General features: G+C 38.8%; 1 protein-coding gene and 1 non-coding gene across 10 annotated transcripts in view; both read left to right on the forward strand.

Annotated features, from left to right (window-relative positions):
- LRMDA (leucine rich melanocyte differentiation associated) overlaps window positions 1-17,127 on the forward strand; it is a 1,037,699-nt gene that overhangs the window by 857,191 nt on the left and 163,381 nt on the right. The window lies entirely within an intron of this gene.
- On the forward strand, window positions 8,507-8,613 carry LOC120233774. The gene has a single exon (XR_005528912.1). It is a non-coding gene; the product is annotated as a U6 spliceosomal RNA (small nuclear RNA).

Raw genomic sequence — 17,127 nt, forward strand, 5'->3', positions numbered from 1 at the left:
AAAATGGTTACTTTCAGGGAATACCCAGAGTGGTGTGACAAGAATAAGAGGGTCAAAAGGATTAACATTCTCAGTATCTGAATTTTTATTAAAATATGCTAGTATTTTATTTACAAAATGGTATTAGTAAAAGTAATAAAGGATCTGAAGAGGGTAGGAGCTTTGGGTGACATGGAGACTTTGAAAGTTTGTTTTCCCAAGGACCATGATAAAGAAAGAAGTTTGTTTGAAAATGTTCCTTTGCTTCTTCAAATTTAAATAATCCACTGTTGAGAGTCCATTGTAGACTTTATATATGCTGTCAATGCTGCAGGCTGGGGTATTAATATGAATTAAATATTCTGGTAAATAGATAGAAAAAAGTAAAGAGGTACATGCATATATTGCATTGCTCACTGATGTACTGAAAATGGGAAGGAAGACGTTGGCATTAATAATAGCTACTATTTATTGAGTGATTTCTTTAGAGCTAGGCACTACGCTGGTATTTTATATATGTTTGTGGTCTCATTTAATCTTGGAAATATCTCCTGAAGCTGGATATTATCCCCATTTTATATATGAGGAAATTGAAGCTTAGAGAGATATTATATAGTTTACCCAAGGTCCCAGGGCTAATAAGTGTCCTTTGTGAGGTTCAAAACCAGGTCCAATGCTGAGATCTGTGTTCTTCCCTCTGTTCTATTCTGCCCCACCCCCCAATAAAATACACTTAACAACAGAACTACACTAAATGGATTTTAATTTTTCCTGATGATTCAAGAAAGCGCTCTAGCTTTTTCAGAATTTCAGGAATCCTGTTAAGAGCATCAATTATCAGAGCACTAGTGAAGCATGAAAATGATGGTTAATTGGGGGATATCCAGTTGAAAGAAAGCAGACTAATGCTGCACTTACAGAATTTAGTGCTTTTATTACAGATAAATAAAGGTATAGCAAAGTCGCTGGCGTGATTTTTGCATAGCCCCTTTGTTATTAATTGATCTTCATGTTCTGAAGAACTTCATCCCCTATATACTGATTTCAAATATTCTGTCTTTATCTGCACCTAAATCAGACCTTGTGTGTCTGTTCATAGACCTATAGATATTGTTTAGATATGTGATACAATTTCCCCTCTATTGGAACCTCATAGCAAAAGATCTAATCTCTGTAACCTGAATTAACATAAGCAGAGTTTAGGTATACTGCACCAATGGCTTCATAGACAACCCCTTTGGTTATAGATTATAAATGTCATTTAGAGAAAGCACAAGATGGCTCCTGAGTGTCTAGTAAACTTCAACAACCACCTGAGAGATACCTCTGTGTGACTGCATAAAATGGAAATAAAGAATGGCAAATAACCCATTGACTATGCACTTTCTCACCCGCTGAGAGCAAAATACAATCCAATGCAATTTTAGTACTTACATGCCTCTGGGGAAAATAGACCCCTAAAAATCACTGAGTGCAGCACTAGAAAAATTTCTTAAATTTGTGCTATGCTTGGTGTTATAAAACCCAAGGAAGCTTAGCCTTTCTCCTTGAGTAAAATGGACTGGTAATTTTGTTTTGTTACATTATCCACCAAGCATAATGATAATGGGTCACATGCAATTTAGGAAAAAATTAAGTCTAATACGAAAAATCTCTAATAAATACTAACAGCATCTTATTGGTATTGTCGTTGGTCTAACCCTTCTATTAACATTTGTTTTTTCATATTAAATGATCTGTAATATGTTGAAAATGAAGAGGGTAGTAAAATTAAAAAAATATTCTTCTATACATTGTACAAATGTTTACATGCCTTTTCCCTCAGGCAGGTGCTGGGCGGTATGGTATATACAAGGAAGCAGTACTAAGTTATAACAGGAGATTCTTATTTTTTATATGCTGAGCAGGGAAGTTGCTCACTATAGGGGGTAGACCCTATCATTAACCAGGAACACAACCAATTCAAAGAAAAACAGAGATTGAAGATCAGAATTCAGCCCTAAGTAAAGGAGAAAAAATATCTTCTCAAATCAGGCTTCTTCTGAGCCACTAAAGGAGGGTGGAGAAACTTAGGGAACCTCTGGTATCCAAACAAAGGGATGGGGGAATTTTATGCAGTGTTAGATACCCATCATGGACAGTGTGGTAGAGTGGGATAGAACTCAGGAAGTATGATATTCAGGAAGCTTTGATTAGGTATGTGCTTCTCAAGCCTACATAAGAATTTCCCAGGGAACATCCATCAGGCAAAGATGCTTGAGCACCTAGTTCCAGGAATTCTGATTTAGTGAGTCTGGGCTGACACTCTGGCATCTGGTTGGTGTTTTGTTTTGTTTTGTTTTGTTTTGTTTCAGAGAGAGAGAGAGAGAGAGAGAGAGAGAGACAGCGTGAGCAGGGGAGGGTCAGAGAGAGAGGGAGATACAGAATCTGAAACAGACTCCAGGCTCTGAGCTGTCAGCACAGAGCCCCACGTGGGGCTCGAACCCATGAACTGTGAGATCATGACCTGAGCCGAAGTTGGAGGCTTAACCGACTGAGCCACCCAGGCATCCCTGGCATCTGTTATTTTTAATGAGCTATTCCGATGATTCCTCCACATACAGCACTTTAAGGACCACTACATTAAATGATATTAACAAAGAACCTCTTTTCCCAAGTTCTGTCTGCTCTCCTCTTAAAAAAATGTACATTTGAAGTGGAGATAACAGACAGAAAGTCAAACAAGTAAACAAGGTAAAATGTTACAAGTGCTGTGAAACTTGGGGGAACCAAGGACGGGGTCATTGGGTGAAGGATTGCCTAAGTCGATGTAAGGCTTGAACAAAGGCCTGGCCATGGGTGTAGAGAAGTGGACTTTACAGGACTGGTGTGGAGAAGATTGCATACTTGGGTGGTATTCACCAACTGGTTATAAATGGCAAATGGGAAGGAAGAGTGGGGATGACTGTCAGGTTTTTAGCCTGAATAACTGTGAAAGGTAAAGCCATTTTATGAGGAATGGCATTTGGGGAGGAACAGATTGGAAGGGACATGTTGAATATGAGGTTCTTTGCTTACAAGTAGAGATGCTGTAAGTCATAGGTCAGTAAACTTTTACTGTAAAGGGCCAGATAGTATTTTAGGCTCTGCAGGCCAGGTGGTCTTTGTTGTGACTACTTAACTCTGTCATTGTAGCATGAAACTATTCATAGGTAATACATAAGTAAATAAGCGTAGCTATGCTCCTATAAAAAATTATTTACAAAAGCAGGCAGTGGGCCAGATTTGGCCTTTGGGCTCTAACTTGCCACTCCTCCTGGAAATATAAGTGTGATAGCAGATAGAAAAATAGGCATATTAATATATGTCTATGGTCTCTTTCTATGTAGCCATAGACTCACACCTACTCTGTATAAACACTGCATTTCATGGTTATTTTGAATGAAGAATTTCTTTCCAATGTGTTTAAAAATCACTCAATGATTGTCTATAAAAAATTAAATATGGAAATGTAAATTAAAACCCTTACATTTTGTACTTACTGGCTCAGCAAAATTTAAAAATCTGGCTGTACTAAGTGTTGGGAAAGCTGTAGAGCAACAGAAACTGAAAAGCTATTTTGGTGGAAGTATGAGTTTAGCATATCTACTGTGCAAATTTGTTATTGTCTCATGAATTTGAATATATGCAGACCCTAAGATTTTGCAGTTCTCTTCCTAGCAGAGTAACTCAGGAGAATCTATTGAACATATTCAGATCAATATGAACTATATTCATACCATTGTCTGTAATTGCAAAACAAAAGAAAACAAAATAGACTGAAAATTTTAAAATAGCCCGAATAGGTTTTTTAGTAAGTTGGGTAACATTCATTATGACATGAATCTATAAAATGGGGAGAAAAGAGACTCACTGAGTGAGATCATTTATATAAAGTTCAAAAATGTCTATTAAGACACTATTTTAAAAGAGTCTTTTCATAGGTGGCAAAACCAGGAAAAAAAACATGGAATGAAAAACTCAAAGTTCAGGGTTGCATTTACCCCTGGTGGTAAGTAGAGGCAAATAAATCTAATCTGAAAGGAAGAACTGAAGAGATTTCTTTATTTGTAAACTTAGTGATGAGTACACAGGTATTTAAAAAGCTTTTGTTCTCAATGCTTTTCATATGTTGTATCTATTCCCTTGTAATGAAGCAAGCATTGAATGATAATGAAAAGCAAGACAAAGCCAGAATTGTACCGAATTGCTAATTTTATATTTTCAAGATATACTTAACTTTTTCTTCTCTAAAAAAGAAAGGTTAATGTTGGGGACTGCTTATCTGACTTTGCTAGTCAGGTCACCTTTCCTAATGATTAAGGGCCAGCTGGCTTCCAGTGTTTCATCTGGGCAGAATGGGACAGTGGGGACCAGGGACAGCACAGAGGAGGGAGGAGGCTCTGGAGGCAGGCTGATATAGCTGGTGTAGGGTCATTTGAGTTTCCCAGCTTAAAGAAGAACAAGCATTGTCTTTGGCATAGGACAGAGTGTGGTTAAATTCCTCCCTGCCTCCTTAGCATTCAGCAAGTGATTCCTTGCTGTCTTTGTATATCCCAGTCATCTGGGCTTACAGGGACACTGTGTAGTGGTTTTGTGGTGGAGAAACTATTGCTACCTAATTTTTAATTTCTTGAAAATCACTTTGTAGTGTCATGATTACATGACTTGGAAGAAGATAAACTCTCTGTCCATTCCAAGTATAAATGGGCACTTGAGATGAAACCATCTAGTTAATTTCCCCTTGTTGCTGGAGTAGAATCTGAATCCAAACCACAGCACCACCTCGCCCCTAAATCTCTATTAAAAACCACCTTGGGTAGTCTGGCAATGCTTTATTTAAAGTCAGCAGAGAATTATAAAGTCAAAAGTGAAAAATGGTACAACAAGAAAGAATCATAAAAAAATACTAGATCAGTTAAATGTAGTCAAAGGCAATTTAGTGTGTTCTGGCAGCAGTCCTTATTGATGCAAAGAATGTGATGTGTCAGGGGTCGGCAAGTGCACGTAGGAAATGCAGAATGAAGGATGCAACTCCATGCTCGATGCTGGAGCAGCCACATGAGGCTGTGAAGGATGCCTCACTGTCTTGCTTTTTCATCAGGAATTTCAGGGAGAATATTCTAATTCTCCCAGTCTGGACATCTTTTTTTTTTTCCCCTTGATGTAGCAAATTTTTAAAATTATTTCTTTCATGGAAATAAGCTAATATTTCAGGAAGAATATTCTAATTCTCCCAGTCTGGACATCTTTTTGTTTTTCCTTGATGTAGTAAATTTTTAAAATTAGTTTTTTTTTTTTTTTCTTTCATGGAAATAAGCTAACCTAGACGCTTTGTAGATTGGGTCAGACCTGGAAGGTAGCTATCTCTCACCAGTACATTTTAGTATCTGAGCATTCTAGTCTCTTAGGGGTCCCCACACTGGTCTGCTTTTTCATATCTACATTCCAAGTTGTGATCATTTCTGCCTCTTCTTCTTTAGCTGCCTTAGTTTGTATTAGCTAATCAGATTAGTAATAACCATAGCTATGATTATTAAGCAACTACCATGTTTTAGGCACTGTGCTGGGTCCTGCATATGCATTATCTCACCAATTCTCACAAAAGCTTCCTAAGATAGGTCTTAGTATCGTAGTGATTTTACAGAAGAGAACAACTAAGGTTCAGAGACTCAGAACTCCTTTGAGGTTACACATTGAGTAGCAGAAACAAGACTCACCAAGCCTGGTGCCTAAGTGGGTGTTATGCTAGAAAGGTTGCTTTTCTTATCTCATCAGGAGTTGTGGGTGGGGACCAATAATTCTAGAGAGCATAGCTGCAGTAGAGGATCCTATCTTGGATTTGCCACTTACTGGCTTTTTGACCTTGGGCAAGTTACTTGACTCTTGGTCTCTGTAACTGGACCTAACAGAACACCTATTTTAGTAGTGTTGTTGTGAGGATCTTAGGAGTTGATATAAGTGAAGTATTTCAGAGAGTTCCTGGCCCATAGTAAGTACTTGTATACATGTTACTGTTGGTATTGCTCCTGCTTCTATTATTATTATTATTATTATTATTATCCATGTTGATACTATTGTCGTTTTTGATGTTTCTGGAGACAGAATGCCTTCACTGAAAAAAGTACCTATGTGGGGCCTGCTGTGGGTAGGGCCATATCCACTTTTGGTACATCCATTTGTCACAAAAGAAGATGAGGCAGAAATGATCACAACTTGGAAATGAGAAACCCAGATTCCTTGGGTACTTCCACTTGCAAAATGAGGTTCTAGGGTACCTCTTTCCCATCCACAAATTCACTTCTAGGAGAGAAAGAAGAAGGTTTGGTGACTCTTCTGGTAGGTCTTATCAGGGTCTTGGTTGTAGATTCAGGAGGAATGATTGGGTTGATGTAAATGCTTTAGAGGGTCTGAAAGAGATTAGAGAAACCTATTCCAAAGGATAGAGGCAGGACAGGAGGGAACCATTAATCTCGCGGACATTCAATTCCCTAAGAACTTTTTTGGGAATGACCAGAAACAAGCCAGGCCATATGCTGTCCATTTGCAATCCACTGAGCTGTGGGCTTTTTTATTTTTTCTTCGACAGATCGAGGCCAATGCCATTGCCTCATTTAAGATGGTTCTTAAACTTGAAAAGGAACTGAAAGGTTGAGACATGCATGCAGAGTCAACACAGATGATTTGATGAAAGTAGTCCTGTCAAACACCAGGGCTCTCCCGACTGTCAAAAACAGTCTGATGACATATTCGAAGCCTCCCAGACTGGCTTGCATTTTAGGAAATATGCACAATCAGGGAAGACATAGTTATGCTGTGGAGAGTTCTGAGATGTGGAGAGAACAAGTTAATTGTTCAGCCTCAACTGAGACCTTTCACTCAAGCCATTAATCACAGTGCACAGCCTAGGCTGCTGTCCGCTCCAGATGAAGGCTCATTCCAGGTGCTGGCCATTTGCGTTTTCCTCCAACTGGGCTGATTTATGAACCCAGAGATGTTTCCTGGTTTTTCCAAATTCTTTCCCATTACTTTGTAATAAAGGGGACATGTGATTTCTGGTTTTCTGCAGATCCTCTGTTTTAACATCCCTAATAACAAAGATTTTTTCAATTAGTTTGTGGCCTGCTTTCTGTGATCTGGAAGGTAGAAATGGTGTTCTGTGTTTTGAGTATTAAAGTTAAGAACTTTAGAGAGACTCTTATTTATTTCCCGTTTGGCTGGAGTTGACAATGCAAAAGTACTGCGTGAGTCTTTGTGCCCACATTCAACATCTTGATGCAAATTAAGGCTTAGTAACCTTAGTGACAGCAACTCACCACAGGTGTTAGAGTTATCCTCATCCCACTCCAGTGCCTATGGTTTGGAGTATAATATCAGGGGGCCTTCTGCATTTGGGCCAGGTCTCCGGTGACAGTGTAAGCCAATATTGAAGACTTCACAAGAGAATCTGAGTGTCCGAGAGGGACACTATAATATTGAGGCTGTACTGGGTGCTGCCGAGTGTTACCTGTTTGAAAACTAAGCCTGATCTTAGCTGATAAGGGACAACAGATCTCTTGGGAGTTTTCCCAAGTGGCTGAAATGTGTTACAGAAAAGTAATTGGAAATTGATATTTGACATGTCTCTTGGTTACTTTTTATTCCTGATAACACCAAAGGGTTTGGCCAGGAGTCACTAGTGACTAATACGTGAAATTCTGCAGTCTATTGCTGAAATGCAATCTTTTCTTGAAAGTAAGCAGCTGCTTTCTTGAGCCTTTGCTTCCTAACTAGCACTTCAAGTGTAGAGACCCAGGGGCTTAATTTGGGTGAAATGAGTGGTGAATACAGCCTTTTGATAATTCTCTGAAACAAAATCATCACTGACAAGGGAATGCTGTCCTTAAAATGCAACTCAATTTAACAGGTTCTTATTCAGAGCCTGCTATAGGCTCTACATTGTGTTGTGTGCTGTGGGACGTACAAAACAAATGTCAAACATGGCCTTTGCCCTTGAAGAACTTACAGGCTCTTAGGAAGGATGATGTGTTTATGAAACACATTTTACATGGCAAGATAAGATATCATGTATGTGCCAAAGTGAGTGGAATCTGTAATAAGTATAACAGGGAGTCAGAAAAAAAAAGAGAGTAGGGGAGACTGGGGTTGTCAAGGAAGCTTTATGGATGAGGTGGGACAAAGACACCAATATTTCAAACCCAGAACTCTACCTTAAAAGAAAGAGCAAGGAGCACAGTATCAGATTCCTTAAAGATTATGGAGTCTTCTTTAAGTGAAAGTAAATTTGTTCAATATGAGAATGGATTAATTTAGTTCAATAAATATTTATTGAGTACATCTATGTGCCAACAACTGTATCCAATGAGGTAGGGGAAGGATAATTCATACAAAAAAACATGTCTGGGTATCTACCCTCTCTTAATGTAGATATTTAAAGCTATTGCTGCTCTGTGTGATTCCAAAACCTGTGGTTTTTACCACTTACCATTCTGTCTCTCAAATTGACCTCATGCTTGCTTCAACAGTACATATCCTAAAATAGGAACGATACAGCGAAGATTAGCATCGTTCCTGTGCAAGGATGGCATGCAAATTCAAGAAACATTCTATATTTTAAAAAAAATAGACCTTCTTCTTATCCAGGATATCTTTGAGTTGAGAAGCTTAGTGTAACTTTTTGTGTAGAGGACAGAATGACATGTCCAACGTCATAATTTATATGCAGTGTAAACAGTTGCATACATGCTTGTCATGAAAGGAAGACACACTGAGTTAGTGGAATATGGTCCCAAATTGTTAGGTTAGAGAGTATTTGGAATAGCATTTGAGAAGTCTGCTCCTGGCTCAAATTCAGGCCCATAAGTAGAGCCCAAGCACTCTGAAGATCAAGTTTTTCTTGGAATTTTCATTATTACCCTTGACAGCTACTGTGGAAACCCAATTAGTAGGGTCTTCCATCAGTAGAGTTTGAGACAATCTTACATTGGCTCTTTGGCGTTTGTGAAGTTTGAAATTGGCACCATCCAGATATATTGGTTAAGTCACTAAAAACTATCTCTCTTCTTCCTTTCAAACAGGGGAAATCAATTTTTTTTATCATCTCTTAAGGTACAGGTGTAACTGGGAAACTGTAAATTGTTCTAGAGAGAAAAGATGTCAGGATGATAATAGCAGTGGCATTGGTGGTTATCATGGACATGGTAGTCATTATTCTAAGTATCCACATAACTTTTAAGTAATAGAACCATGGAACACTAGTAAACCCTGGAAAGAATCTAAGATATCAAGCACTGAGGAGCAGAGGTGTCAGAGTTTATTTAGCTAAGCAATACCAGAAGAAGACTAGAAAATCCCCCTTACTAGCTAGCAATCATTCTCATACCACAATGAGACCTCTACTTGGTAACCCCTGCATATCAGCCACCCATGTGACTGCTTTTTGAAGCTAATTTAGGTATCAGATTAAATGGAATTCTGAGAAAACTTTTTTTTTTTTTTGGCCTGGAGGGAGTAGTGGAAGGAAAAGCTAGAAGAAATTTGAAATCACTTTTGATTCCTCTCATTTTCCTTAGCATTTAATCACACTCTTCTGTTGAAAGGTTCGTCTTGGCCTCAATGAGTAGACATATACACATGTCCTCACTCGTTCATCTATATGCACGTGTATATATTGATATGCATTCCTCTTCATCATCTGCAGGCATTTTATAAATAATGGCTTGTGTGTGTGTTTTATCATCTTATTTTTTAAATGAAAATGACAACTTCAAAAATTTTTCAGAAATAGTTCTTCAATGGTAAAGAAATTCCAGCATGTAGGCTAGGGTCATCTTTGGGTTACAAAATTCCACAGAGGAGTTGGCATGGGGAGAGTATAGGCACTGTGGCTTTGGAATTTTTGCCTTTCCATTTGGGGGCAGACAAGCAAAGGTGGTAATAAAAAAGTTGAATTAGTGGAGAACTAGTGTAGTAAAAAGTGAAATAGAAGAAAGGTAGAACAAAGTTAGAGTGCAAGCAACAAAGTTAGTGTAGATAGAGGCAAGAGGAGGTATGAATATGCTCCACCCCTCACCCAAACTCGTTCTCCTCTCCGAGTTATTACTTGGGCTCAGGATGGAGTTGAGATTATAAAAGGAGTTTGGACTTGTAAGTTGTAAATTTTGTTGTTGATGAAGCTGTTTTGGAAGCTTTCTTCTTGAATAGAGCCTGGGAAATTTTATATAGTAAGAAGGATCAGGTGGAGCTCAGAAGAGAGGAGATAGACCATTTACAGGCTGATTTAGATTTTGGGTTTAAGGGTGAGAAAACACTTTCAGATTTCCATAAATCAAGGAGACAAGTCAGCAGAATCAAAATATGGCTCAGGCTCTACTCCTCAAGTTATGTGTCAGTAAATGCATCCACCCAGTGTGGCATCTTTTTCTAATTCAACCAGAGCACTCTCCAGAATAGTATAGTCCCTGGATACGGGAATTTTCAGTTTTCCTATAAGTTGTCCCCATTCATTCATGTACCTAGGGAAGGAACAGAGATTTAAAGCTGAAGTTCCTGAGAAAAGCTCTTTTTTTTTTTTAATGTTTTATTTAATTCTGAGAAAGAGAGACAGCGTGAGCAGTGGAGGGTCAGAGAGAGAGAGACACAGAATCCGAAACAGGCTCCAGGCCCTGAGCTGTCAACACAGAGCCCAATGCGGGGCTCGAATCCATGAACTGTGAGATCATGATCTGAGCCGACGTCAGACGCTTAACCAACGAGCCACCTAGGAGCCCCAGAAAAGCACTTTTTAATGTACTTTTCTTGGGTAGCTGAATGTAGACAGTAAGAAAACCTGGTGGCTCATGGAGCAGACTAGCTGCAGAGATCACTTTCTCCAGCAGTCAGGGAAGTTTAAAAGGGAAGTGACCCAATAGAGTCTTGGATTTCATACTTTTAAGAAGGGAGCCACAAAGCTCAGGATGTAGACACCTAAATTTCCAGATTCTCTCACCTCTAATTTCCTTTGGAAATGCTATGAGCAAGCATCTGGCTTTAGTGGTTCCTTCTTTCTTTGTTCATAAACTCCTTGTCATAATTATTGTGCAGGTCCTTGTCCTTGGTGCCATATTGCCATGGTGGGGGCAGGGGGGACAGTGAGGCCTCTGGAAGAACGTAATAACTTTGAGGAGCATAAAGGTCATTGTGAAACCAGGAAGACAAGCATGATTGTACTAACTGAAGTGTGTTACAAAGCCTATTTGACAACAGCTATGGGATATTGAAAAATCGGAGACCGCCATCACATATGGACGGGTCTTCCCATATTCACCTCACTGGCTGTTTCTTCTTATTGAAGAATGAAAACAGTAAATGGCCTAAAGCAAGCTAAAAGCAAATCCCTTGACTTTGTGCATTTCATGACTGCAATACTTGGTGGTAATATTAGTAAAGGCCCTGGTAGTACTCATAGGAGAAATGCCAGAAAAGAAGCAACTGAATGTTCATTCACCTGCTTTAAGATCTTTTAGAAAAAAAAAAACATGATTTATGAAAGAATGAGAATCATAATTGTCAGCCAAGGTGTCATTTTAACTTTAGGATGTCCAGAAACAAAGAGATATTATATCCTTTGTTCTCAGAGCACCACAGATGCCAAATTATGCACAGGGTTCCCTCTTGGCAATGAGTGCTTTGGAGCCTAGAGGCAACCAGTGATTTCAGAAAGATGTTGCCTCTGGTGGTGTCCTCACCTGAATATCTCCCTGGAGCTATGGGAGAGAGCATGGCCCTCCTAGCTTCTTTGCATTCTGATAGAGCAGGCATTAGCAAGACAGACAGAAATCTGAGAAATGGCTTGTGGCTTGAGGTAAACCGTCCCCAGCCTCACTCTAGGGAGCTTGACAAGAGTACCATTAATGTACTGGAGAAATAATTCATTACTTTTGGTTTTGTTGGTACATCAACATATGCCAACAGATGCTCAATTCAAAACATGAATATTTGATTAATGTAAGATCAGGCATCTGGAACAGAGAGCAGTGGAATTTTGGGGACTTGAGTAAGACTCAAATGTCATCCATTCTAACCACAGCTGTCCGAATGCGCATAGTAGGCATTGAAAATAGTTGATGATTAGGTTTTCTTTGATTTGAACAACTTGGTTGCTTGGTTTTGAACCCAGATGTTCAGCATCTAGCCAGAGTTGTATGCTCTGCATGCTGTCATCAGCCTCACCACCACAGAGGTGCGTTGTCAAAGGGTGGCATTCTTCCCATCCCCGTGGTGAGGTCCCTTCTCTCTTCTGTATCAACCCATGCATACTGGCTATAGGCCACAGAACACACTGCAGATGGCCCATGGAGCTGTTCTCCACACCTCCATTTTCCCCAGTGTCATTGTGGTTGTATCTTATGACAGAGAACATTGGCATCTCCACTAACAGACCACAGCAGTGTTGGTGACAGGTACTTGAGCAGCTGTTTACTCATCCATTCTACTGGTCATTGCAAAAGTATTAACTTAAAGGCCTATTAGTTCATAGAACTGACCTGAAACCTGAGGAGGAAATATGACAAAGCCATGGGAAAGGAGGAAGAATTTTAAAATATGGGTGGGATATGCAACATTTATTAATTCCTAGAGAACAATGACAAGACAGGGTAGTTATAAGAAAGGGCAATTCCTGATTGCATTAATGCTGATAGCATGCACAACAGAGGGGATGGAACACTATATGGTACGGTGGATATATCATCTGCAGGTCAGCATTTCAGATTTGCCTCATAACTCCAGCATTTAGCTTTAATCTAGGGCCTCAGTTCTGTAACATAAAGTGAATGTCCCAGGATATTCTTCAATACTATCCTTCTTTGACACTTTGATCAGAAATTATGAAATCCTCATTTCTCCATAATTTAATGTCTCCCAAATATCTAGGATTTATTTACTTTTATAGTCAAGTAGACCTCTAATATTCTAAGGACACTAGAAATGGAAAGTAGTGAAAGAAGGTATAGACTATGCCTTAATATCCTGGGAGGAAGACAGCAGCCTTTGAAGAGCTATGAAACTCACTTTAGATAAAACATAAATAAATACATATTTTTTTATGGTTGGCAGTGGAGGTCTCATTCCAAGTGAAATAGTGGCAAGTTTTATCTTTCTTCTTGAAGCATGTTCTTGGCTCAGTTATTGGTTTACATGGTGTTGGTATGACAACTTTGTTAGCAGGTACCAAATGACCTCTGTGGCTATCGGTAAAAGGTGTTTCTCTTCAGCCCATCCAAGAAATATGGACTATATTTTTGTGGATGGCTGAGAAGCTAGAGCTAAGATAACTAATCTGTAGTTGAACCCAACAAGTAGTGGAGGTGGAAGTTAGAATCCCATCAGACTGAAACAGTTTCACAACACAGGGAGTTTCTCATCTTTTCAGACCCCATTGAAGGTAGATTAGTGGGTTCCCTATATAAAAGGCAAAGCTCAGAAGTCACTTAGAGACCTCTCACTTCTGCATAGTAATTTATAGTTTACTGACCTATAAACCAATTGGCCACTTATTAGTCAGATTGTTTTATCCCCACAATAATCTTGTGAGGTCATACTATGTCTCTATCTTATAATAATACTATGAGGTAAGGGTTATATCCTTACATGACAGATGGAAACTTGAAGTATAAGTAGCTGATGGGAGTTTAGCTGATTATGCCATGGCATTTTTGATGGATCCTAGAAGAGCTCCCCCCCTGAAGCTCCATGGTATCCCATCTTTACAGCTGAACTTCATCAAAAATGACTCTGGGTACTGCTTTTTAAAATGTAGGTACCCCTGGGAATGAAATCACATCAAGCTTGCTATCACTTAAATATTTGCCTGGATGAAATCCTAACAATCATTTTTATCTGACCTAGTTGAGCACAGAATGTTATAATTCGGCTAAAATGAAGGAGGATTGGATAGATTTGGGTTTTGGAAGTTTCTTTGGAGTAACCATCCCGGTGGGAGTTTAATCATGAGGACCTCAAGACTCCATTTTTGAATGACGGGAGTCCTGAGCAGGAAATAGTGTGCAGAGCATGCAGCAAGGAAGAAAATGAAAACAAAGTAACTGTTCACATCTTGGGCTTGGTTAGCTTACTGGTATTAGACTCATCCTTGGTGAATGGGGCAGGATTGTGATAGATGGGGTCAAATCCGTTTGTTACTATTTGCCAAGTACCTGGCTTTGGGCATTCGTCCATTTCATATGTTCTCATATTCTGCTAACTACTTAAGGCAGAAAAATCATTCCTCTGTCTGATTCTAATATGTGCCAGTTGAAACTGAAATCCTCATCCTGAGCAAATGTACCAGAGAACACTCTATAAACTTAATGAGGGAGATGAAGAGATATGTGCCAGAAACCTAGAAAATTTAACACTGATGAGGTTATGACTATTATATGTTTAGTTAAATTGTTGACACTGACAGGACGTGGCTGAGGAAATCTACCATCCGTTTTCTCCTTGTATCAGTGATAATGGTTCCTTGGTGTGCTCTTCTCAGTTAACAAAAATATTCCTGAAAGTTAAATGCAGGGAGAAGAAGTGACATAAGAAATACTTTTATTATCTCTGCTCTTCAGGGAGTTCCCTCCAGGAACATTATTTAAAACAAGACTTCTCTTGCTTGGCAAAGTGAGTTTGGAGGGAAGGACTCATAGGTTCACAGGTGAGTGTGGATCCTCCTGAGAGTTATGGCATCTCCGAATCCCTCTGCTTATACACTTGCCCTGGCAAATCCATCTAGCACAATGCTGCCCTGGCCTTCCAGAAATACCTCTCTTCTCTTTCACATTTTCCTTCCTCTAAAAAACTGACCAAGGTTCCTTTGTATAGTGAATAAAATCTCAATTCCTTAAGTGCCAGTTAAGGCATAAATGTGGTCATGAGTTCTGTAAACTACAAAACACTACATAAATATTAGCTATTTGAAGAGGAATCAGAAGGTGGTAGAAAGGATATTGAATTTAGAGTCAGAACACCTAGGTTTGAGTCTTGTGCTATTTGAATGACCTTGGACAGGTCATTTAAAGTCTCTGAACTTCAATTCCTTCATTTATAAAACAAGATTATTGTGATAATTAAAGTAATTGAAAGTGACATAGTAATTAGCAAAGAGTGGACACTCAATACCTGTTAATGAAGACATGATAACCAAAGGCAATTTAGTCTAGCACTTAAGAACCCGGGCTATGGGGACACAAGTCACTTATCTTCCCATGTCTCTTATTCCCTACCTATAAAATGGACCTAAGATGGAAGAGTCAAATGAGTTAATACATAGAAGTTTTCCACAGGCCCAGCCCATACCAATCCTTCTGTAAATATTAAGGCTCCTTTTGCTGCTGTTGTCACTTTTATTATTAAAAACTTGTCCTGATTTATCTTTCCAGCTTTATTTGGTTGTCTCTTTTAACCAGTAAAAAGAGGTTCTCCCCAAGGTCATGACATCTTTAAGTTTGGGACTGATTCTTACTCACCATTAACTTCCCGAGGCTTTACCCAATGCCTGCCAACTTATCATTTTTGTTGTTAAAGAAATGTACAAATACATGTTTGTTACTTCTCAGCATTGTACTGAAAGTTTTAGTCAGTATAGTAAGGCAATAAAAAAAGAAAGAAAGAAAAGGCATCTAGGCTGGAAAGGAAAATAAAAACTCTCTTTGTTAGTAGATGAAATGATCATCTATAGTGAAAATACATTGGAATTTATGAAAAGCCACTAGAGGTGATAAGTGAATTTAGCAGGTTGCAGGATAGAAGATCAATATACAAATCTTTTTTTTTTTTTTTTTTCAGTTCCTTATCCTAAGTATAGACAGTATAGTACTGACCAGTTTAATGGGAGCATAGGTTGAGTAAGAGGTAGTGGTGGTGAATAAAACTGGAAAGACAGGTTCATACTTAGTTTGATGACATGACTTGATACCATGGAATGCTTTGGCTTATTCTTTATGTCTACCACCTCCCTTTTTCTTTGTCTTTTCCTGTCTTCTTTCCTTCCTTTTTTCATTTGTTCCTTATTTTCCCTCTCCCCTCTCTTTCGTATTAGTTTGTTGATATAAACAACTTTTCTCCATGTACAGAGTAACAATTCTGTTTCTTAAAAACAAAAGTTTTTTTATTCATTGAGTTAAGTAAACACAGTGACCATAGCTATGTTGCATTGAGCTTACAGGGAACACTCTATGAAAGGAGCTACTGAAGACAGGGATTGTAATATCAGCACACAGACACTGGAATTCAGGGTATCTGGATTCAAGTTCTGACTGTCTTAGCTAGCTCTATGACTTTGGGAAGGTCATTTCACCTTTTTGAGGTTCAGTGTGCTTTTTCTTAAAAACAGGAAAACGGTAACATGAGCATCTTTATAGGGTTATAGTTAGTTCAATTCAACAACACTTTTTCATTTTCCAGGAACTGGATCAGGGCGTATAAATGGAGAGTCCTTCCCTTCAAGGAATGTTTAGTAAAAATAGGGGTGGAAATGACTCCAATGTCATAAGATAGTCACTAGTTCTGGCATAAACTACTGTTTTTCACAGATCTTAGCCTTGGTCCAACACATCACCTATGAGTTGTTGAATGTCTGATTGATGAGGTATTGAAGATTATTTAGAAATATAGGGAAAAAAACCACTCTTGTGGGGCTTTCAGAAGAGGGGAGAAATGGAGCCAAGAATGTACCTATAATTTAGGGAAAAGAGCAATAATGAGGTCTCATAAAAATAACCATCATGTTAAATAGACTGCAAATCATTTGCACCTTGAGGCTTTTCTTAGATTTTGTGCCTGTGGGGGGAAGAAAAAAAGTGATAATTGGCCTTGTGCTTTGTGCCAAAAGAGATGCTTGTATACAAGATTTTGTTTTAGTGTAACCAAAAAGCACCCCCCCCACACACACATTCACTACTACCTAAAATTATTTAAGGGGAAAAAAACGAAATCCACCCAGCTATAAACAGCAACCAGCCTGGGTCTGCAAAAAGGCTTTAATCTACTCTGCCTGGGGTCATACTGCTTTATGCTACTCTTGACTTTATTTCAAAGTCTGAAAAATCACTAACAGCTCCAATTATTTCAGTTTTATTTGCTGAGAAGTTACCAATCATG

This window comes from Hyaena hyaena, unplaced genomic scaffold (assembly GCF_003009895.1).
Source record: "Hyaena hyaena isolate Hyena2069 unplaced genomic scaffold, ASM300989v1 scaffold_97, whole genome shotgun sequence".
In the NCBI taxonomy this organism is placed as follows: Eukaryota; Metazoa; Chordata; class Mammalia; order Carnivora; family Hyaenidae; genus Hyaena; species Hyaena hyaena.